This window comes from Oncorhynchus clarkii, unplaced genomic scaffold (genome assembly GCF_045791955.1).
Source record: "Oncorhynchus clarkii lewisi isolate Uvic-CL-2024 unplaced genomic scaffold, UVic_Ocla_1.0 unplaced_contig_8355_pilon_pilon, whole genome shotgun sequence".
In the NCBI taxonomy this organism is placed as follows: domain Eukaryota; kingdom Metazoa; phylum Chordata; class Actinopteri; order Salmoniformes; family Salmonidae; genus Oncorhynchus; species Oncorhynchus clarkii.
In genome coordinates, this window is record NW_027258492.1 from 4,457 (window position 1) to 14,666 (window position 10,210).

General features: G+C 40.8%; 1 protein-coding gene across 2 annotated transcripts in view; it reads left to right on the forward strand.

Moving 5' to 3' along the window:
- The first annotated feature begins 4,256 nt into the window (after positions 1-4,256).
- The window catches only part of LOC139397108 (uncharacterized), a 52,823-nt gene continuing 46,869 nt past the window's right edge, over positions 4,257-10,210 (forward strand). Inside the window, exon 1 of one of the 2 annotated variants that reach the window (XM_071143977.1) lies at positions 4,257-5,730. The gene's annotated coding sequence lies outside the window, so the exon portion shown is untranslated. The remainder of the gene's footprint in view (positions 5,731-10,210) is intronic. The other variant, XM_071143976.1, reaches the window with a different exon arrangement.

A 10,210-nucleotide genomic window follows, 5' to 3' on the forward strand; every position in this document is an offset into this window, starting at 1 on the left:
TGGCCAAACAGTTCTGTTTTTGTTTCATCAGACCATTTCTCCAAAAATAACAATCTGTGTCCCCATGGGCAGTTGCACACCTTAGTCTGGCTTTTTTATGGCGGTTTTGGAGCAGTGGCTTCTTGTATAGGACTTGTTTTACTGTGGATATAGATACCTTTGTACCTGTTTCCTCCAGCATCTTCACAAGGTCCTTTGCTGTTGTTCTAGGATTGATTTGCACTTTTTTCACCAAAGTATGTTCATCTCTAGGAGACAGAACGTCTCTGTTCTGAGCGGTATGGCGGCTGCGTGGTCCCATGGTGTTTATACTTGCGTACTATTGTTTGTACAGATGAACGTGGTACCTTCAGGCGTTTTGGAAATTGCTCTCAAGGATGAACCAGACTTGTGGAGGTCTCCAATTGTTTTTCTGAGGCCTTGGCTGATTTCTTTTGATTTTCCAATTATGTCAAGCAAAGAGGCACAGAGTTTGAAGGTAGGCCTTGAAATACATCCACAACTCCAATTGACTCAAATTATGTCAATTAGCCTATCAGAAGCTTCTAAAGCCATGACATCATTTTCAGGAATTTTCCAAGCTGTTTAAAAACACAGTCAACTTCTGACCCCCTGGAATTGTGATACAATGAATTATAAGTGAAATAATCTGTCTGTAAACAATTTTTGGAAAAATTACTTGTGTCATGCACAAAGTAGATGTCCTAACCGACTTACCAAAACATATAGTTTGTTTACAAGAAATTTGTGGAGTGGTTGAAAAACAAGTTTTAATGACTCCAACCTAAGTGTATGTAAACTTCCGACTTCAACTGTGGGTGTCATTTTAGATTCTGAACTCAATTTCGAATCACACATTACGAATGTGACCAAAATAGCTTTTTACCACCCGAGGAACATTGCCGAGGTCTGTCCTTTTCTATCTCAGGCTGATACAGAGAGACCCGTCCATGCTTTTATTACAAGCAGGCTTGGTTACTGTAATGCTCTCCTGTCTGGTCTAACAGTCAGTATCTGGGTAATATGTGTGAAAGGCTTGATAATGTATGTGATATCAAGAGAGAAGTATATTTTCTGGGTGATATCAATATTGACTGGCTATCATCAAGCTGCCCACTCAGGAAAAAACTTCAAACTGTAACCAGTGCCCAGTGCCTGCAACCTGGATCAGGTTGTCAGTCCACCTACCAGGGTAGTTACAAACAGCACAGGAATTAAATCATCAACATGTATTGATCACATTTTTACTAACGCTGCAGATATTTGCTTTAAAGCTGTATCCAAATCCATAGGATGTAGTGATCACAATATAATAGCCATATCTAGGAAAACCAAAGTTCCAAAGGCTGGGCCTAATATAGTGTATAAGAGGTCATACAATAAGTTTTGTAGTGATTCATATGTTTATGTAAAGAATATTTGCTGGTCTGTGGTGTGTAATGAGGAACAACCAGACGCACTTGACGCATTTATGAAACTACTTATTCCAATTACTAATAAGCACGCACCCATTAAGAAAATGACTGTAAAAATGTTAAATCCCCTTGGATTGATGAGGAATTGAAAAATTGTATGATTGAGAGGGATGAGGCAAAAGGTATGGCAATTAAGTCTGCCAGCCCAACTGATTGTCAAACATACTACAAATTAAGAAATCATGTGACTAAACTAAATAAAAAAGTAAAAACACTATTAAACAAAGATAAATTATACAAAAAAATGATAGGAAAAAGCTTTGGGGCACCTTAAATGAAATTTTGGGGAAAAAAGGCAACTCGGCTCCTACATTCATTGAATCAGATGGCTCATTCATCACAAAGCCCACTGTTATTGCAAACTACTTTAATGACTTTTTCATTGTCAAGATAATCAAACTTATGGATGACATGCCAGCAACAAATGCTGGCACTACACATCCAAGTATATCGGACCAAATTATGAAGGACAAGAATTGTACTTTTGAATTCCGGAAAGTCCGTGTGGAAGAGTCGAAAAAATAATTGTTGTCTGTCAACAATGACCAGCCACCAGGGTCTGACAATCTCGATGGAAAATGACTGAGGATAATAGCAGACGATATTGCCACTCCTATTTGCCTCATCTTCAATTTAAGCCTACTAGAGAGCATGTGCCCTCAGGCCTGGAGGGAAGCTAAAGTCATTCCGCTACCCAAGAATAGTAAAGCACCCTTTACTGTCTCAAATAGCCAACCAATCAGCCTGTTACCAACCCTTAGTAAACTTCTGGAAAAAATTGTGTTTGACAAGATACAATGCTATTTTACAGTAAACAAATTGACAACAGAATTTCAGCATGCTTATAGGAAAAAACACTCAACAACCACAACACTTACACAAATGACTGATGATTGGCTGAGAGAAATTGATGATAAAATGATTGTGGGGCCTGTCTTGTTAGACTTCAGGGCAGCTTTTGACAATATTGATCATTGTCTGCTGCTGGAAAAACATGTGTTATGGCTTTACACCCCCTGCTAATAATGTGGATAAAGACTTACTTGTCAAACAGAACACAGAGGGTGTTCTTTAATGGAAGCCTATCAAATATAATCCAGTTAGAATCAGAAATTCCCCAGGGCAGCTGTTTAGACCAATTGCTTTTTTCAATTTTGACTAACGACATGCTACTGACTTTGAGTAAAGCCAGAGTTTCTATGTATGTGGATGACTCAACACTATACACGCCAGCTTCTACAGCGACTGAAATGACTGCAACACTCAACAAAGAGCTGCAGTTAGTTTCAGAGTGGGTCGCAAGAAATAAGTTAGCCCTAAATATTTCTAAAACTAAAAGCATTGTATTTGGAACAAAACACTCACTAAACCTAAACCTCAACTAAACATTGCAATAAATAACGTGGAAATTGAACGAGTTAAAAAGACTAAACTGCTTGGAGCAACACTAATTGAAAACTGTCATGGTCTAAACATATTGATGCAGTAGTAGCTAAGATGGGGAGAAGTCAGTCTATAATAAAGCGATGCTATGCCTTGTTAACAACACTATCAACAAGGCAGGTCCTACAGGCCCTAAAAAAGCAATTGACTCAGAACAGGGCAGCAGGGCTGGTCCTTGGATGTACACAGAGAGCTAATATTAATATATGCATGTCAATCTCTCCTGGCTGAAAGTGGAAGAGAGATTGACTTCATCGCTACTTTTATTTATGAGAGGTATTGACATGTTGAATGCACCAAGCTGTCTATCTAAACTACTGGCACACAGCTCGGACACCCATGCATACCCCACAAGACATGCTACTTCCGGCGCCAACAGAGATGACCGCCTCGCTTCGCGCTCCTAGGTAACTATGCAGTATTTAGTTTTTTTTTACGTGTTATTTCTTACATTGGTACCCCAGGTAATCTTAGGTTTTATTCCAATTTGCTTACCGCCCCAATAGGTCCACAGACGACGCAATCGTCACCACACTGCAAACTGCCCTAACCCATCTGGACAAGGAATACCTATGTGAGAATGGTATTCATCGACTACAGCTCAGCATTTAACACCATTGCCTGGTACGGCAACTGCTCCACCCACAACTGTAAGGCTCTCCAGATGGTAGTGAGGTCTGCACAACACATCACCGGGGGCAAGCTACCTGCCCTCCAGGACACCTACACCACCCGATGTCACAGGAAGGCCATAAAGATCATCAAGGACAACAACCACCCGAGCAACTGCCTGTTCACCCCGCCATCATCCAGTACAGGTGCATCAAAGCAGGGACCGAGAGACTGAAAAACAGCTTCTATCTCAAGGCCATCAGACTGCTAAACAGCTGCCACTAACATTGAGTGGCTGCTGCCAACATACTAACTCAACTCCAGCCACTTTAATAATGGAAAATTGATGTAAAAAATGTATCACTAGCCACTTTAATCAATGCCACTTTTATATGTTTACATACCCTACATTATTCATCTCATATGTATATACTGTACTCTATACCATCTACTGCATCTTGCCTATGCCGTTCTGTACCATCACTCATTCATATATCTTTATGTACATATTCTTTATCACTCTACACTTGTGTGTGTATAAGGTAGTTGTTGTGGAATTGTTAGGTTAGATTACTCGTTGGTTATTACTGCATTGTCGGAACTAGAAGCACAAGCATTTCGCTACACTCGCATTAACATCTGCTAACCATGTGTATGTGACAAATACAATTTGATTTGAAAAGGTCTCTCCACAGTCCAAGTCCAGAACAGACTATGGGAGGCACCCTGTCCGTGGTCGTTCCCCCCTCTCCCCCCTTTTCCTGGTGCAGGGGAGCTGGGTGGATGTAGTGGCCATGGGTGGGGATTGGCCCCCCTCCCTGGGTCGGCCTTAGCTCTTTCTGGCTCTCTCCCCATATCCCTGGGGCAGGGAGCTGGCTGGATGTAGGGTGCCCCCCTGGTGACTGCTGGTCGGGGTCGGCAACGATTTGAACCTTTTGGCTTTCCATACTCAATTCAATTAACTTTCAATCCGGATTCGCCCATCAAAGTGCTGAGGGTTGATATTAGATTTTTTTTAGATTGCAAAGATTTAGCTTTACTTTTTCGATTGACAGTGCATATATTTGTTCTCAAAACTGTACCTGGGAACATCTGCAGAAAGAAACTATCTACTAGGTAATGTTAAATGATAACTTTCTATTTTTCTCAGTCACAAGTTAACTTTACTTCTCATTTGCTGGACAGCAAATTCAATCCGTATCGTGGAAATTCAGCATTGTCCCGGAAGTGCTGGCTGGGACCAGAAAGGCTGGGGCGGTCCTATGTAAAACAATAGTTCATGATTCGTTCCATTCGAAACGGGCATATCCAACCAGCGTAGGGTGCCGGCTTGAAGTCTGAGGGCAAATTCCCTTCATTATCGTAGCTTCCTCAAAGAATATGGATATACTGAGAAGTACACGTCTTTCCACCCTAACAATGTCGTTGTTCACAAATCGACAGGGTGGGCTGTTTAGCTTCAGCCAATTCTTTCTTTGGATTAGTGGATACATCTCATTATTGTAATACTTTAAGTATTCAATGAGGGTTGTTGACGTCAACCGCCGGTATTAAACAGAGAGAGATGCTATGTCACAAGCCTCATGACATGAATGAGCATAGCCATCTCCGTTATAGTGTTTTTAAAAAAATAGAAGTTGTCAAGTGTCCTACTTATATCAGTATAATCGTAGAAACTTTACTTATATTACTTAAGCATTACTTATATTTGATCAAGTAAAAATCGCGTAGCAAATAAGCCATTCATTTTTTTTGCTTCACCAAATTCGACACGCTTATTGACCATACAAAAAAAACTCGTTACATTGGTGGGCGAAACAATGAAAAAACGTCACCTGCTGGAGGGAGACGATTTTCCGCCGAGTTGGACCTCTCTGGCGTCGTTTAACACAAAGCAGCCGTTCCTGACACTGAAGTTAAGGACGTAGTGAGGCTGGTGTTAGCAAAACTACCATAAATATCGAAACAGCTAAAATATATTGATGATTTCCTATCACTGAGATCATATAGCATTTTGTTTTTACAGCGAGCTTTTATTTTGAAGGCGGAATCGAAAACAGGAAGTCTACATGCTGCCAGCTGTTACAAAACCAATCGTCAGTTCCACTTTCCCGATAGGTTGGAATGTGTCCTGTCCAATGAGAACAGAAGTGATATTTTTGATTCTCAACGGTTTGGCTACACTGCAAGTCTGCTACGGGTGAGTTTGTTTGTTTACTAGCTAATTTACAAGTTGTCCCCCCCCCCGGCTACTTAATCAAAAAACCCTGGGTACTTTCGTTGGCAAAACTTGCACTAGCTAAAACGATGGTAAATTGATTAAAATGTTAAATTTTGGTGTTCGCTATACTGCTGCTAACGTTAGCCAAATATTTTACTTAAACTATAAGGCATGAGGGGTGTGGTATTTTGCCAATATTCCACCGCCAAAGGCTGATCTTATCACGACACACCGCGGATTGCCTGGATGCAGCCCTTAGCCGTGGTATATTGGCCAAGTATCACAAAGCCCACAGATTCCTTATTGCTAGTATAAACTGGCTACCAAACTAATTAGAGCAGTACAAATATGTATTGATGTATCGTTGTGACATATGAAATACGAGTGATTGTGTAATAACTACGTAAAAATTTTTATGAACGTGTTAAAGTATGTGACGTGCAGTCATATTCAGGTCCTGATTGGTCAACAAACTTAATTGACACGTTAAATTGTATATTTTGACGCAAAGACCCAAAACGGCATTCCAAAGAAATCCTGGTTGTGAATGAAACGACTAAACAAAGGAACGAAATAGCACAGCAAGTAAGTGATAGAAATAGGTTTTGATTATGTTTTACTGTTAATGAGAATATGCGTAATGCCAACGTGTGTGTGTGTGTGTGTGTGTGTGTGTGTGTGTGTGTGTGAGAACCAGGGACAGTACTGTAGTGACTGCTGCGTCCGTAACTATTTAACTGTACGAGGAATACTTAAAAGGCTGCTAAAATTGTAAATGGCGGTTATCGGTATAAGTGTCCTTTGACCTTTGGTGCGTCACTAATTAAAACTAAATGCCAAGAAAGCTGTAGGCTATTACACCATTATTTATTATCACTGCATGTAAGGCACATGAAAAGAGCAAATGGACTTGAAAGTGTGGTTTGATGAGAACACCAATATTTCGCCAAGGCACATATGTATGGCTGAGTTGTGCACAGACTGCAGTGGACACATCAATTCAGGCTACAAGACAAATGCCAAATATCATTACACATTTTGGAACCATATGTCTCTATCCATTCGTGTGGTGGGTGCACAGTGTGCTATTTGAATGCTGGAATTATTTTAGTGGATGAATGTGCATGGGTGACTTACAGTAGGAGCTTTTTGAAGTAATCCGATGAAAACAACATGACTTGTTGTCACATTAAAAGGTACATTCTAAAAGCTACATTTTACTGGTAAAATGTTATCAATCCTGCAGCAGCCCTCTCTTCTAGCGAGCTAGCTACTTATCGACTCATTAGCCAGTTCGTTTTAGCTCTTGCTAATAATGGCCTACCTAATGACGAATGCTCTTAGAATTGTCAATATAAGCATTTTATTTTGTACAGTTAACAAAAAAACATTAAACATAAAGACAAGATGACAGAAGAGCTAAGTCAAGTAGAAAATGTTAGTTTAGCTAGCTAGCGACCTTGCCTCATTTTGGCAGATTGTCTACTCGGCTTGTTAACTTGTGATAATTTCAGGCTCCTCAATTGGAGAGAGAGAATTCTCACTGAACAAAAATATAAACGGAACATGCAACAATTTCAAAGATGTTACAGTTCATATAAGGAAATCAGTCAATTGACAAATTCATTAGGCCCTAATTTATTTTATTTAACCAGGTAGGCTAGTTGAGAACAAGTTAGCATTTACAACTGCGACCCGTTCCAGTCATAGGCAGCAAAGAACTGGAAGGAAAGGCGGCCAATGGAGGAATTGGCTTTGGGGGTGACCAGTGAAAATATAACTGCTGGAGCATGCGCTATGGGTTGGTGCTGCTATGGTGACCAGTGATCTGAGATAAGGTGGGGCTTTACCTAGTAAAGACTTATAGATGACCTGGAGCCAGTGGGTTTGGCGATGAGTATGAAGCGAGGACCAGCCAACGAGAGCATACAGGTCGCAGTGGTGGGTAGTATAGGGGGCTTTGGTGACAAAAAGGATGGCACTGATAGACAGCATACAATTTGCTGAGTAGTGTGTTGGAGGCCATTTTGTAAAAAACATTGCCTAATTCAGGAATCAGTAGGATAGTCAGTTTTACGAGGGTATGTTTGGCAGCATGAGTGTAGGGTGCTTTGTTGTGAAATAGGAAGCCGATTCTTCTATATTGGAGATACTTAATGTGATTCTGGAAGGAGAGTTTACAGTCTAACCAGACACCTAGGTAGGTGTCCACATTAGAGGTCGACCGATTAATCAGAATGGCCGATTTAATTAGGGCCGATTTCAAGTTTTCATAACAATCGGAAATCAGTATTTTTGGGCGCCGATATATATAAAAAAAAAATATATGTGTGTATATATATATATATATATATATATATATATATATATATATATATATATATATATATAATATATCTTTATTTAACTAGGCAAGTCAGTTAACATGAGTCTTCAATATTCCCAGGTAAGACATTTTAGGTTGTAGTTATAGGAATTATAGGACTATTTCCCTCTACCATTTGCCTTTCTAAGGTCTTTGACTATTGGATGACGTTATAGGCACTTTAGTATTGCCAGTGTAACAGTATAGCTTCCGTCCCTCTAGTTAGCGTGCGCTAACTAGCTAGCCATTTCACTTCGGTTACACCAGCCTCATTTCGGGAGTTGATAGGCTTGAAGTCATAAACAGCGCAATGCTTGACGCACAACGAAGAGCTGCTGGCAAAACGCACGAAAGTGCTGTTTGAATGAATGTGTACGCGCCTGCTTCTGCCTACCACCGCTCAGTCAGATTATATGCGACGCAGGACACGCTAGATAATATCTAGTAATATCAACAACCATGTGCAATTTCCGGTCGGAGCTATTTCACCTCCAAAAATAATATTTTGGAAAAAATGAACTTTGGCTATCTACCTGGGAGTCTCATGAGTGAAAACGTTCAAAGGTAAACGATTTGATTGCTTTTCTGATTTTCGTGACAAGGTTGCCTGCTGCTAGCAAGGCATAATGCTATGCTAGGCTATCAATAAAATTACACAAATGCTTGTCTGTAAAACATATTTTGAAAATCTGAGATGACAGGGTGATTAACAAAAGGCTGAGCTGTGTTCCAATACACTTGTGATTTTCATGAATAGGAAGATTTTCTAGGAAGATTTATATCCATTGCGTTATGCTAATTAGTGTCAGTTGATGACAACGGTCCCGTTCACGGGATGGGGTGTCACTAGAGGTTAAAACCTCTTGGAACTACCCATCCCGGATCCGGGAGAATTGTCATCACCTACACTAATTAGCATAGCACAACGGTCAAAAAATATTACTAGAAAATATTCATATTCATGAAATCACAAGTGAAATATATTGAAACACAGCTTAGCCTTTTATTAATCACCCTGTCATCTCAGATTTTGAAATTATGCTTTACAGCCAAAGCTAGCATTATGTCCAGCTTTATTATTTTTATACCCAAAATATCCTACCCAAAATACCTCCGTTTGTTTGTCACGTTATGTTCAGAAATCCACCGGAAATAGCGGTCACGACAGCGGCGTAAAAAAATTCTAATTAAATCCATAATATCGACAAACATGGCAAATGTTTTTTATAATCAATCCTCAAGGTGTTTTTCAAATATCTATTCGATAATACACTGCTCAAAGAAATAAAGGGAACACTAAAATAACACATCCTAGATCAATATTCTTATTAAATACTTTTTTCTTTACATAGTTGAATGTGCTGACAACAAACTCACAAATTATCAATGGAAATAAAATGTATCATCCCATGGAGGTCTGGATTTGGAGTCACACTCAGAATTAAAGTGGAAAACCACACTACAGGCTGATCCAACTTTGATGTAATGTCCTTAAAACAAGTCAAAAATGAGGCTCAGTAGTGTGTGTGGCCTCCACGTGCCTGTATGACCTCCCTACAACGCCTGGGCATGCTCCTGATGAGGTGGCGGATGGTCTCCTGAGGAATCTCCTCCCAGACCTGGACTAAAGCATCTGCCAACTCCTGGACAGTCTGTGGTGCAACGTGGCGTTGGTGGATGGAGCGAGACATGATGTCCCAGATGTGCTCAATTGGATTCAGGTCTGGGGAACGGGCGGGCCAGTCCATAGCATCAATGCCTTCCTCTTGCAGGAACTGCTGACACACTCCAGCCACATGAGGTCTTGCATTAGGAGGAACCCAGGGCAAACCGCACCAGCATATGATCTCACAAGGGGTCTGAGGATCTCATCTCGGTACCTAATGGCAGTCAGGCTACCTCTGGCGAGCACATGGAGGGCTGTGCGGCCCCCCAAAGAAATGCCACCCCACACCATGACTGACCCACCCCCAAATCGGTCATGCTGGAGGATGTTGCAGGCAGCAGAACGTTCTCCACGGCGTCTCCAGACTCTGTCACCTGCTCAGTGTGAACCTACTTTCATCTGTGAAGAGCTCAGGGCGCCAGTGGTGA